This window comes from Moschus berezovskii, chromosome 1 (assembly GCF_049115385.1).
Source record: "Moschus berezovskii isolate FMDL1 chromosome 1, NW_MosBer_1.0, whole genome shotgun sequence".
Classification (NCBI taxonomy): domain Eukaryota; kingdom Metazoa; phylum Chordata; class Mammalia; order Artiodactyla; family Moschidae; genus Moschus; species Moschus berezovskii.
In genome coordinates, this window is record NC_142460.1 from 85,453,775 (window position 1) to 85,465,441 (window position 11,667).

The 11,667-nt window shown below is 44.2% G+C and overlaps 1 protein-coding gene across 2 annotated transcripts in view; it reads right to left on the reverse strand.

Moving 5' to 3' along the window:
- The window catches only part of B4GALT4 (beta-1,4-galactosyltransferase 4), a 28,883-nt gene extending 19,303 nt beyond the window's left edge, over window positions 1-9,580 (reverse strand). Inside the window, exon 1 of one of the 2 annotated variants that reach the window (XM_055431994.2) lies at window positions 9,428-9,580. The gene's annotated coding sequence lies outside the window, so the exon portion shown is untranslated. The other variant, XM_055432053.2, reaches the window with a different exon arrangement.
- Window positions 9,581-11,667: the final 2,087 nt, after the last annotated feature.

Genomic DNA, 11,667 nt, shown 5'->3' on the forward strand with positions numbered 1-11,667 from the left:
GATCTTGGCTGTAACAGTAATGTGAGTTCTCCAGTGAGAACTTAACGATCGGAAAACCAGAAACTTTGGAGGTAGAAGGTTCCAGCCATCTATACATCACAGGAGTTCTCTCTCTAGGTTATCACCCCAGCTGTCATTCACGCCAGAAGAAAAGCCATTTCCAGACGTCACAAAGGTGGAGAAGGCAGAGGAGAGCCGATCACTGCCTCCTCGGTTCTGAGCTGGCACAGCCCCAAGTTCAGCCCTGATGGTTCTCTCTTCCTTGGCTGTCTCTTCTTGGCACCGCTTTAAGAGAAGGTGAACTCTTGTTCCAGGGCGTATTTTGACTCAAAGAGAAAATAAGGGACAAGACAAAGCTCTTCTCTGTGAAGAGCTGGAAAAACTTGTTTCTTGAAACAGAGATGAAAAATCAAGGGTTTTTCAGTTATAAATGTTATAGCCACGATAAGGCCCAAGGCACACCCCAATAGGTGGGGAAGAGGGCAGAGGACACAAAAGGATGCCAACACAGGAGGCAAGAATCTGCAAGAGTAACAGACTACAGCACAGTGTTTCAGATCTGGGGTTTGGGTTTAGACAGAAAGTATGAAACCTCATACCCATCACTTCACTGGGCCTTGGTCTCCTTACCTGTAAAATGGGGATAGAAACTGTACCTTCCTGGAGAGGTTACTGAGGGACTAGATGACCTAACACATTAATACAAAAAGTGGTAGCCCACCTCCTGATGCACAGTGCATGCTTACACACTGTCGCTTCAGTCGTGTCCAACTCTTTGCAACCCCATGGACTGAAGTCCACGAGGCTCTGTTCATTGGATTCTCCAGGCAAGAACACTGGAGTGGGTAGGCATGCCCTCCTCCAGGGTATCTTCCCGACTCAGGGACCAGACCTGCATCTCTTACATCTCCTGCACTGGCAGGCGAGTTCTTCACCACTAGTACCACCTGAAGCACCCACTAAGTGGCGGCTGTCACTGATGTGTTCTATTATTTACATTAATGGCTCCAGACGAGGGATGACCTACAGGATGACCACCGGGCTGCCAGAATCACCACCCTGCTGTGCTACAGTTCTGTCAGTGTGAAACTGCCATCCTCATTTCATACTTCAGTTGCATGTACTAGGACAGTATGAGAGATGGCTATGCTCTTAGCTACCAACAAAAATTCAGTTTCTGAGGCCACATAGTTGAGGGTCCTCCTGGACCACGGTAACTAAACTAAGGTGATGAAAGCTACTTGGCAAGGCCCCACATCTTCTCTGCATTACCAAAACCACGTCTCTTCTCAAATTCTAAATGTGTCATCGTAAGAGTGTGGAAAATGCTAAAGCCAGGATGCTGATAATCTCCACAGCAAACATACCCGCGATAAAATGGAGAGAATAGAGACCAAACTATATTCCCTGCCAAAATAACACAAAAACATGTATGATTAAATCTTAAGTAATAAAAAGAAAAACAGAAAATAAAGTCTATCTGTACATATGATTACCACTAGTGATAAAAATAAGAGAACTCTAGAAAGAAATAGAACCAAAAGCTAGCAATGATTCTATTAGGAATATGGGATTAGCCAGGGGTGCTTTTTTTTCCTTTTCTTCTTTCATTTTTGGAAAAGTATAACATACTTTTGTCCTTTTGTAATGAAAACAAATTTTATTTTTTAAATGAGATGTGGGGATGTGGTAATTTACTGTGAAAAATAAAACAATCCCAGCAACTCTCAAGACAGCCTCATACTTTATTAAAGGGTGAAGTGAATTGAAGTGAAGTCACTCAGTCGTGTCCAACTCTTTGTGACCCCATGGACTGTAGCCTACCAGGCTCTTCCATCCATGGGATTTTCCAGGCAAGAATACTGGAGTGGGTTGCCATTTCCTTCTCCTTATTAAAGGGTTCAGTTCAGTTGCTCAGTCGTGTCCGACTCTTTGCGATCCCATGAATCACAGCACGCCAGGCCTCCCTGTCCATCACCAACTCCCGGAGTTCACGCAAACTCATGTCCACAGAGTTAGTGATGCCATCCAGCCATCTCACTCTCTGTCGTCCCCTTCTCCTCCCGCCCCCAATCTTTCCCAGCTATTCCAAAATTTTAGCCTAGATGAGTTTGAGGGAAACCTAGGAAGCATTCCTCTCTAGACACAATGTTATAAATGGAGGTTACATTCCTGGGTCAAATCGCAAAAGAGAAGATCTGACCCAGGAAGCAATTAAACAGTATGGCCTGTGCTTAGGGTCTTGTGAATGCATCACAAGTAAATGCTGAAGGCAGTAATAACTCATTAGAAGATCAATTGTTAAAAAGACGAGTGATTCACTTGTGCATTTACTCTGTGCAATGTACTGGAAGTTCAATCACTTATATTAACTTACTTATTTCTCAACTTTGTGAGTTTAGAATTATTAGTCTCTTCATTTTATAGAGGAGAAAACAAAGGTTTAGAGATTACAAAAGTTGCCAGTATTACAACTATTAATAGTAAGTGGTGGAGCTGGGGTATGAGCCCACATGTTCAGCTCCAAAGCCTGGGCTTCTGCCCCATCCTTCACATGGATATTGCTCTCTCTTTCCTCCCCTTGGTAGCTGGGTGTGCCCAGCACAAGCCCTTGAAATATGCAGCCTTCTACCTCTCTCCTCCTGTCCCTTTCTTTGGGACTGTCTTTGAAATGGTTTCCTGGAGGTCTGTTTCCTTCCCTCCAGGTAACAGTAAGTTTGCAGGTTCCTGGAGCCAGACTCTCTCACAGACTTAACTGCAGGAGGCTTGAATGCTAGGACTGGCAATCGTTTTTGATAAAATCTCAATCCTGGAAAACTTAGTCAGGGAACATTGTTTTTCTAAGAGATGCTATGCTTATACAGGAACAGTGTTTCAATAGAGATCTGCTCAGCCTGCTTATCAGCTAAGTGATCGAAGGCAAATACTCTTACCACATTTCCATTTCCTCAGTTACAAAACAATAATAAAAAAATTAACTTATCTTACAACACTGCTGTAAGAATTTAATGAGATGATGCATCGGTCACACCTAGCACATTCTCACAGACAGAATAAATAGTTACTGACTCTGACTATCAATGTGAGTCACACTCAAATTTTATCAGAATGCGAAAAGGTTGGCTTGAAGCTCAACATTCAGAAAATGAAGATCATGGCATCTGGTCCATCATGGGAAATAGATGGGGAAACAGTGTTATTTTTTAGGCTCCAAAATCACTGTGGATGCTGATTGCAGACAGGAAATTAAAAGACGCTTACTCCTTGGAAAGAAAGTTATGACCAACCTAGATAGCATATTAAAAAGCAGAGACATCACTTTGCCAACCAAGGTCCGTCTAGTCAAGGCTATGGTTTTTCCCGTGGTCATGTATGGATGTGACAGTTGGACTGTGAAGAAAGCTGATTGCTGAAGAATTGATGCTTTGGAACTGTGGTGTTAGAGAAAACTCTTGAGAGTCCCTTGGACTGCAAGGAGATCCAACCAGTCCATTCTAAAGGAGATCAGTCCTGGGTGTTCATTGGAAGGACTGATGCTAAAGCTGAAACTCCAATACTTTGGCCACCTCATGAGAAGAGTTGACTCACTGGAAAAGACTCTGATGCTGGGAGGGATTGGGGGTGGGAGGACAAGGGGACAACAGAGAATGAGATGGCTGGATGGCATCACCGTCTCGATGGACATGAGTTTGAGTGAACTCAGGGAGTTGGTGATGGACAGGGAGGCCTGGCGTGCTGTGATTCATGGGGTCTCAAGAGTCGGACACGACTGAGCGACTGAACTGAACTGAATCAAGATAATGTTATCTCTGGAATTACATATTGAAATCCATATTGAATAATTTTATTTTCTATTTCTGGTATTTCCTATTTTATTTCAATGAGTATATACTACTTTTACAATTTTTTAAAAAAAATTATTTTTTTAAAGAAAGTCCTTTTTAGGGCAAGTCATTCCTGGTTGGTGTTTGGGAAAATGACATCAGATTGGAGTTACCTGTAAAAATATTTAAATAAAGGACAGTCCCTGAACTCTCCCTAAAATGAGTTTTCTCTTTCAATTAAGGCTATCTTAAAGTGACAGGAGGATCATAGTTATAGAGAACAAATTCAGGTAATGTGAAAGAAGTTATTTTAGGGCAAGTCTCACCACCCTTTTCCTTCTTAGGTCTGCCCTAGAGTTAGCTCAAAATGATGATGTTCTCATAATTTTGGTCTTTCTCCTCTCAATTTAACCAGTCTTTTCTGAGCACCTGCTATTTTCAGGCACAGTGCTAGGCACCAAAGGAATTCAGATATAGTCCTTGTATTCAGTTTATTTCCAACCTTTCCTTGGATTTTAATGTCTTTAATTTGTTTTCAAATATGCCACCCCAACCCTGAAAATGGGGAAACAGATGAAATAAGTCTGGAAAAATATTGAAAAGTATTGAGTAAGGTGACATGTACCTGAGAGTTTCATTTTCTTTTTCACCCTACTTTTTTGAAGGCTTGAAATTTTCCATTAAAAAAAAAAAATCTAGCACAGAAGACAAGCTATAACAAAGGGCAAATCGGCATAAATGCTAAGTATCATTATCATTCTTAGAGAATCTCCACATGCACACATTTTTATAGCACCATGGGAGACCAGGGGAAGACATCAAGTGTCACTCCATAGTGAAAAGGTTGGCTTGAAGCTCAACATTCAGAAAACAAAGATCATGGCATCTGGTCCCATCACTTCATGGGAAATAGATGGGAAAACAGTGGAAACAGTGTCAGACTTTATTTTGGGGGGCTCCAAAATCACTGCAGATGCTGATTGCAGCCATGAAATCAAAAGACGCTTACTCCTTGGAAGGAAAGTTATGACCAACCTAGACAGTATATTAAAAAGCAGAGACATTACTGTGCCAACAAAGGTCCGTCTAGTCAAGGCTATGGTTTTTCCCGTGGTCATGTATGGATGTGAGAGTTGGACTGTGAAGAAAGCTGATTGCTGAAGAATTGATGCTTTTGATCTGTGGTGTTGGAGAAGACTCTTGAGAGTCCCTTGGACTGCAAGGAGATCCAACCAGTCCATTCTAAAGGAGATCAATCCTGGGTGTTCATTGGAAGGACTGATGCTAAAGCTGAAACTCCAGTACTTTGGCCACCTCATGAGAAGAGTTGACTCACTGGAAAAGACTGAGGCTGGGAGGGATTGGGGGCAGGAGGACAAGTGGACGACAGAGAATGAGATGGCTGTATGGCATCACCGACTCGATGGACATGAGTTTGAGTGAACTCCGGGAGTTGGTGATGGACAGGGAGGCCTGGCGTGCTGTGATTCATGGGGTCGCAGAGAATCGGACACGACTGAGCGACTGAACTGAACTGAAAATTAATTACAACTAAAGCTAAAAAGTCAAAGGCTGTGTATAATCCAAGTCAACATACAGCAGTAAGGTTAACTTAATTCTCAAGGAGAATCACTATTTCTTTGTATTCCTAGTGCCTCACACTGACCTGACACATAATAGGTGCTAAATTTGGTAAATAATGAATGACTTTCTAGGATACACTAGTTGAAATACATAAGGACACACAATATTCCCCAACTACTACGAAAATAAATATGACATAGTATAAAAGGAGAAAAAATAAAGATTAAAAAAGAAGGGGGAAAATTAACTGGGCATAAAATTCTATTTAGGGAAGATTTTTAAAATTGAAAAAGGCTCACCCCCATGCTAGCTCCCTTTGGTTTACTAACACCAATGCTTTTCTAAGGATAGAGGCCCTATCTCTAATAAATGACATTTCTCTTAGTCATGCCCACCACCTTTTGCTCTTCTACCACTGACTTTTCAAAAGCAGTATCTCTCTTTTCTGACTCTAGGAGGAGATGCTGTTTAGCCTGCCACTTCCTCCCTGATCCCACGGAGCACACCAGAGCAGTGTCCCTGCCTCCTGGGCAAGAGGGGCCTGATGGTCCAGCGTCAATTATTTTACAAGGGTTGGCATGAAACAGTCAGGAAACAGGAAATAAATTCAACCGAGAAAGGACTGAAATTGTTTGGTTTAGTCTATGTTATGCAGCATGAAAGAATTCATAAGAATTTCCAATGGGGGATTTTAATGGAGGCTCAGTGTGTATTTGCGTGTCATTCTCAGTTATCCCAGAGACTGCTACAGTGGGGTCAGCTGAAGTTCCCTTTCTGCCATTATTAGAAGCACATCAATGAGCGGCTGAAGAAGGTCTGAGGTAATGGAAAAAACAAGGGTTTTGAAGCCACAAAAGCTAATTCAAATCTGGTTACCAGATGCATGAATGTCACTGGGCAAGTGACCTAAAGCTGAGTCTGTTTTGCCATTTATTTTTAAAAACATTTTTCAAAGTGTGATTTCAAGAGTGCCTATATCAAATGCAGAGGGAAATATGTTAAGATTGCAGATTCCTGGGCCCTGCTCCAGAGCTAATGGATTATAACACCTGGGCCTGGGACTCAGGAAAATAAATTTTTAACAAGCTCCCCAGGTGATTCTTATGCGTATTAAAGTCTGAGGGCCAATGAGGTAAGAGATTGGACCTGTAATGCAATAGATATTCAGAAACATTCCATTTTCCTTCTGGTGAGGCAAAGCAGTAAGAAGACATGTGGAAAGAAGATGTTTAAAGTGCATTTGAATAGCTTTCAACTCCATCATTTAGAAAATTATTCTAAGAAATAATCAGACAGGTAAACCATGATACTCAAACCAACATTACTTAAAACAACCAAAAATTCAAAAGAATAAAAATGCTAACAATAGGGACAACAGACAGAGAGAGATTTGCTCGGTAGTGTCCGACTCTGCAGACTATCGCCCATTAGACTCCTCGGTCCATGGGATTTTCCAGGCAAGGATACTAAAGTAGGTTGCCATTTCCTTTTCCAGGGAATCTTATCAACCCAGGGATCAAACCTGAGTCTCCAGCATTGCAGGCAGATTCTTTATCATCTGAGCCACCAGGGAAGCTGACTGAATTAATTACAATACCTACAAATGATGGCACACATGCTTTCCTTAAAATGGCACTTAAAAATTTAACTACACAGGAAAATACTTATGATAGCTAAGAGAAAAAAGAAAAAGAACAGAACAGAAAAATGTACGTAGAATACAATCCACATTATGCTATGTGTGTGTGGTGTACATGCCTTTTATATATAAAACACCAGAAAGAATTACTGGTGACTGTCTCTTAATAATAGATTAGAGAAATATTTCTTCACAATCTATATTTTAAAAAACAGGGTTATAATCAGAAACAAAGTTTTTTTTTTTCTGAAGACTATATAGTTTTCTTTTAAAATATATTAAAATTTAGAGATGACACAATAGACAGGGATTATAATTTATCTAAATTTAGTAGCAATTTATTAACATAACTGGTAGGGAAATCTGTTCTAAAGAGGCCTCGGTGAGCCCAAATCTTAAAAAATTTCAGAAGGGGTCAATAATTTCCCATGCTAGAGAACTTTATGGTCTCTCTTTGAAATTCCTATTCCTAGCCTCCATCCCCAAAAGATCTTTATTTCCAAGGCCCAAGGTGGGGCCAGGTAATCAATATTTTGGGTTTGAGAAACCGTTGTTCATCGATGGCTTTTAAAAAAAAGAGAGAGAGAAGAAAACCACCACTGACTTGCTTTGAATTAAAAGATCTTCAAAGAAACAGTTCTCAAGTCTTGCATGCATTTCTGGAAAAAACACACATTATTAACAGCTCAATTTAAACTAGATACCAAAAGCTTACTCTATCAAGTGGCACCTAAAATATACTGTTAGTTTTATTGCCCCCTGCAACATTGTGTAGTCAAACAGTTCAGTACTGCTCTTTAACAGATGTTTTTAATCAGATTAAAAATTCACACTGAAGGGAAGCAAAATATGCCACACCAAAATAGGCCACTTTGACATACTGATTATTTTGAATTAAAGTTACTTAACAGCCAGTGTAAGGATACTTTACCCTTTTTTCTTCCCCTAAAAGCAGAAATAAATCCCCTGTGAAAGGTGCCTTTTCTAAACCAGGAGGGCACCAGGATCAGGCATCCTTATTATCAGAGATAAGAATGCAAGGTGGAGAGCTCAGTACAACAAACTTTAATACTTTTTCATTAATTTACTACCCCAAACCCAAACTTCTTTGTCTTAACAATTCTTCACATATGTGGTGTTTCTTGGTCTAAAAGATATAAAGGCTGCCTGCTTTGGTTACTTCTTTGAGCCTCATATTTTTAAGGGATCCCACTGGCATGAAATTAAATTTGGTTTTCTCCTGTTAATTTGTTGTATGTCAATCCAATTTAATTAATCAAAGAACCTAGAAGAGGGCAAGAAGAAAAGTTTTTCTCCCCTAAAACACAAACAGACACATGAAAATTTTGCACTTTCATAGGTTTTAAAGGCCAATCTGACTCTAGAAGATAAAATTCCAAAAGGAAAACTATGGTCCTATTAAGCATTATCTCCTTCCCCAGAGTGATAATCCAGCACTCCAGGTCCCCTGTTCAGCCCGGGTGCCTAGCACAGCCCTCCGCTCCTTTTATAAGCCCACTTTCCCAGCCTGGACCCTGAATCTTAGTCATCTCTGAGATTCCTTGACTTTCTCGCATCCTCAATGTTATTTTTCTTTTTTAACAGAAATTTAGAAATTAAACAAACAAACAACATCCCCAGCCTTCAAAGGACTGTGTTCTTCCTGCTCCCTTTCATCACCCAACGGCTGTGCCCCGGGCGCCCCCACGTCCCCATCGCTCACCCACTCTTGAACACCGTGCAACCCGGCACACGCCTACGCTATTGACAACTGCTCTCCCGAGGCCACCAACCCAAGGGCCCTTCCTCAGTCCCCATCCTCATGGGCTTTGGATCAACAGACAGTGGATGGACGCAGAGCCAGACTAAGCGTAGAGAGCTGATGCACGTTACCATCCAGTCGATCCTCACCACTGGCCGGCCCCTCCCTGCAGGCCGCAGGCTGAGAGCAGCGGGTGGGTTTCCCAGCAGAAACCCTGGGGACAGAGAGCTCCCAGGAGGAAGGGGCATCTTCACCTGATGCTGCCCGCACGGACAGGGGTGCTGGGGGCGACCCCAGAACCGTGACGCGGGGCCTCCGGGAGGACCCCTGGATTCCTACCCGGCAGCACCTCGCCCGGCCATCCAGGAGGGAGCGCCGCAGTGGTGCCCTCACCTGAGCTGGAGCCTCCCGCCGGGCTCGGCCTCCGCAGGCCCCCCGCCCGGCCCCGCCGCCGGGGAGGAAGCAGGACGGCCCTGCAAGGCCCGGCCCGCGCGCGCCTAGCCGCAGCCCTGGGACCGGCCCGCCCTGCCGCCCGGCGATGCCCGCCCGGCGCCCGGCGCCTTCCGCGTGAAACCTTGCGTCCCGGGCACCGGCGAGGCGGAGGCCCCACCAACTCACCCCAGACGCCGCGGCGACGAGCACCGCCCGCAGAAAGCCGAGACGCGGAGCAGCGGCGGCGGGGACCGCCCCCGCCGCCAGGAGGAGGCTCCGCCGGCCTGCCCCGCCCCGCCCGCGCCGGGAGTCGCTACGCCGGCCCCGGCGGCTCCGCGCGGTCCTCCGCTGGGCGGGCCAGACGGACGCCAGCGCTCCACCCCCCACCCTCGGCCTCCTCCCCGCCCCGCTCCCCGCGGCGGCCGAAGGCGGAGCTGGAGGGACAAGGACCGCGTGTTCTTTGGGCGATCTTAATGAAGTCCTGTGCCAGTACAGCGCCAGGGTCTGGGCACCTCCCAAATTACATCCTCGTAAATATTCACAAAGCTTTGGGAAGGCGATAGGAACTCGTCCATTTTCCGGAGGAGAAAACTGAGGTTTTACAAGTTAATAAATTTACCTTACATCACCCTGTGTTAAGCCCGACTCCTTGCGACCCTATGGACTGTAGCCCCCTAGGCTCCCCTGTTCATGGGATTCTCCAGGCAAGAATACTGGAGTGGGTTGCCATTTCCTTCTCCAGGGGATCTTCCTGATCCAGGGGTAGAACCCGTGTTTCTTTAATCTCCTGCATTGGCAGTCGTGTTCTTTAACACTAGCACCACCCCAGCTGCACAACGTACCAAGGCAACTGACTTCCTCATTTCACAGGATTATTGAGAATATTAACAAGTTGTGAGAAAACCAAATTTCTTCAAAGATATCATTACAAAAAGCCAAGCAGAACCATATTTATACTAAAGATTAGAGTGGAAAATCATTAAAGTGGGTTCTGCTTAGGCAGGCAAGATGGCAGACTAGATGCTCCAAGTCACCCTTCTATTGATGGCGAAGTAGATGTCTCCAAGAACCACCCCACCCCAAAAGGAACAGGCTTCCCAGGTGGCACTGGTGGTGAAGAACTCAACCGCCAATGCCACAGACAAAAGAAATGCCTGGGTCGGGAAAATCCCCTGGAGGAAGGCATGGCAATCCACTCCAGGAGATGGGAATACCAGACCACCTGACCTGCCTCTTGAGAAATCTGTATGCAGGTCGGGAAGCAACAGTTAGAACTGGACACGGAACAACAAACTGGTTCCAAATAACAAAAGGAGTATGTCAAGACTGTATATTGTCACCCTGCTTATTTAACTTATGTGCAGAGTACATCATGAGAAACACTGGGCTGGATGAAGCACAAGCTGGAATCAAGATTGCCGGGAGAAATATCAATAACCTCAGATATGCAGATACCACCACCCTTATGGCAGAAAGTGAAAAAGAACTAAAGAGCCTCTTGATGAAAGTAAAAGAGGAGAGTGAAAAAGTTGGCTTAAAACTCAACATTCAGAAAACTAAGATCATTGCATCTGGTCCCATCACTTCATGGCAAATAGATGGGAAAACAGTGGAAATAATGACTTTATTTTTGGGGGCTCCGAAATCACTGCGGATGGTGACTGCAGCCATGAAATTAAGACACTTGTTCCTTGGAAGAAAAGCTATGACGAACCTAGACAGCATATTAAAAAGCGTAGACATCACTTTGCCGACAAAGGTCCATCTAGTCAAAGCTATGGTTTTTCCTGAGGTCATGTATGGATGTGAGAGTTGGGCTATAAAGAAAGCTGAGCACAGAAGATTTGATGCTTTTGAAGTGTGATGTTGGAGAATACTCTTGAGAGTCCCTTGAACTGCAAGGAGTTCCAACCAGTCCATCCTAAAGGAGATCAGTCCTGAGTGTTCTTTGGAAGGACTGATGCTAAGCTGAAACTCCAATACTTTGGCCACCTGATGCAAAGAACTGACTCATTGGAAAAGACCCTGATTCTGGGAAAGAATGAAGGCAGGAGGAGAAGGGGACGACAGAAGATGAGACAGTTAGATGGCATCACTGACTCAATGGACATGAATCCGAGCAAGCTCTGGGAGTTGGTGATGGACAGGGAGGCCTGGCGTGGTGCAGTCCGTGGGGTCGCAAAGAGTCAGACATGACTGAGTGATTGAACTGAACTGAACCAAACTGAATCTTGCCTGGAGAATCCCATGGACAGAGGGGCCTGGTGGGCTACAATCCAAAGAGTGGCAAAGAGTCAGACATGACTGAAGCAATTGAAAGTCTCTGCTGACACTGATTTGGGATCCAAATGAGAAGAGCCAAACCTGTGCCTTCCTTGTCAAGCCAAGGCTTCAGAAGAGCACTGAGGAGTTCTTTGTGCACTGAG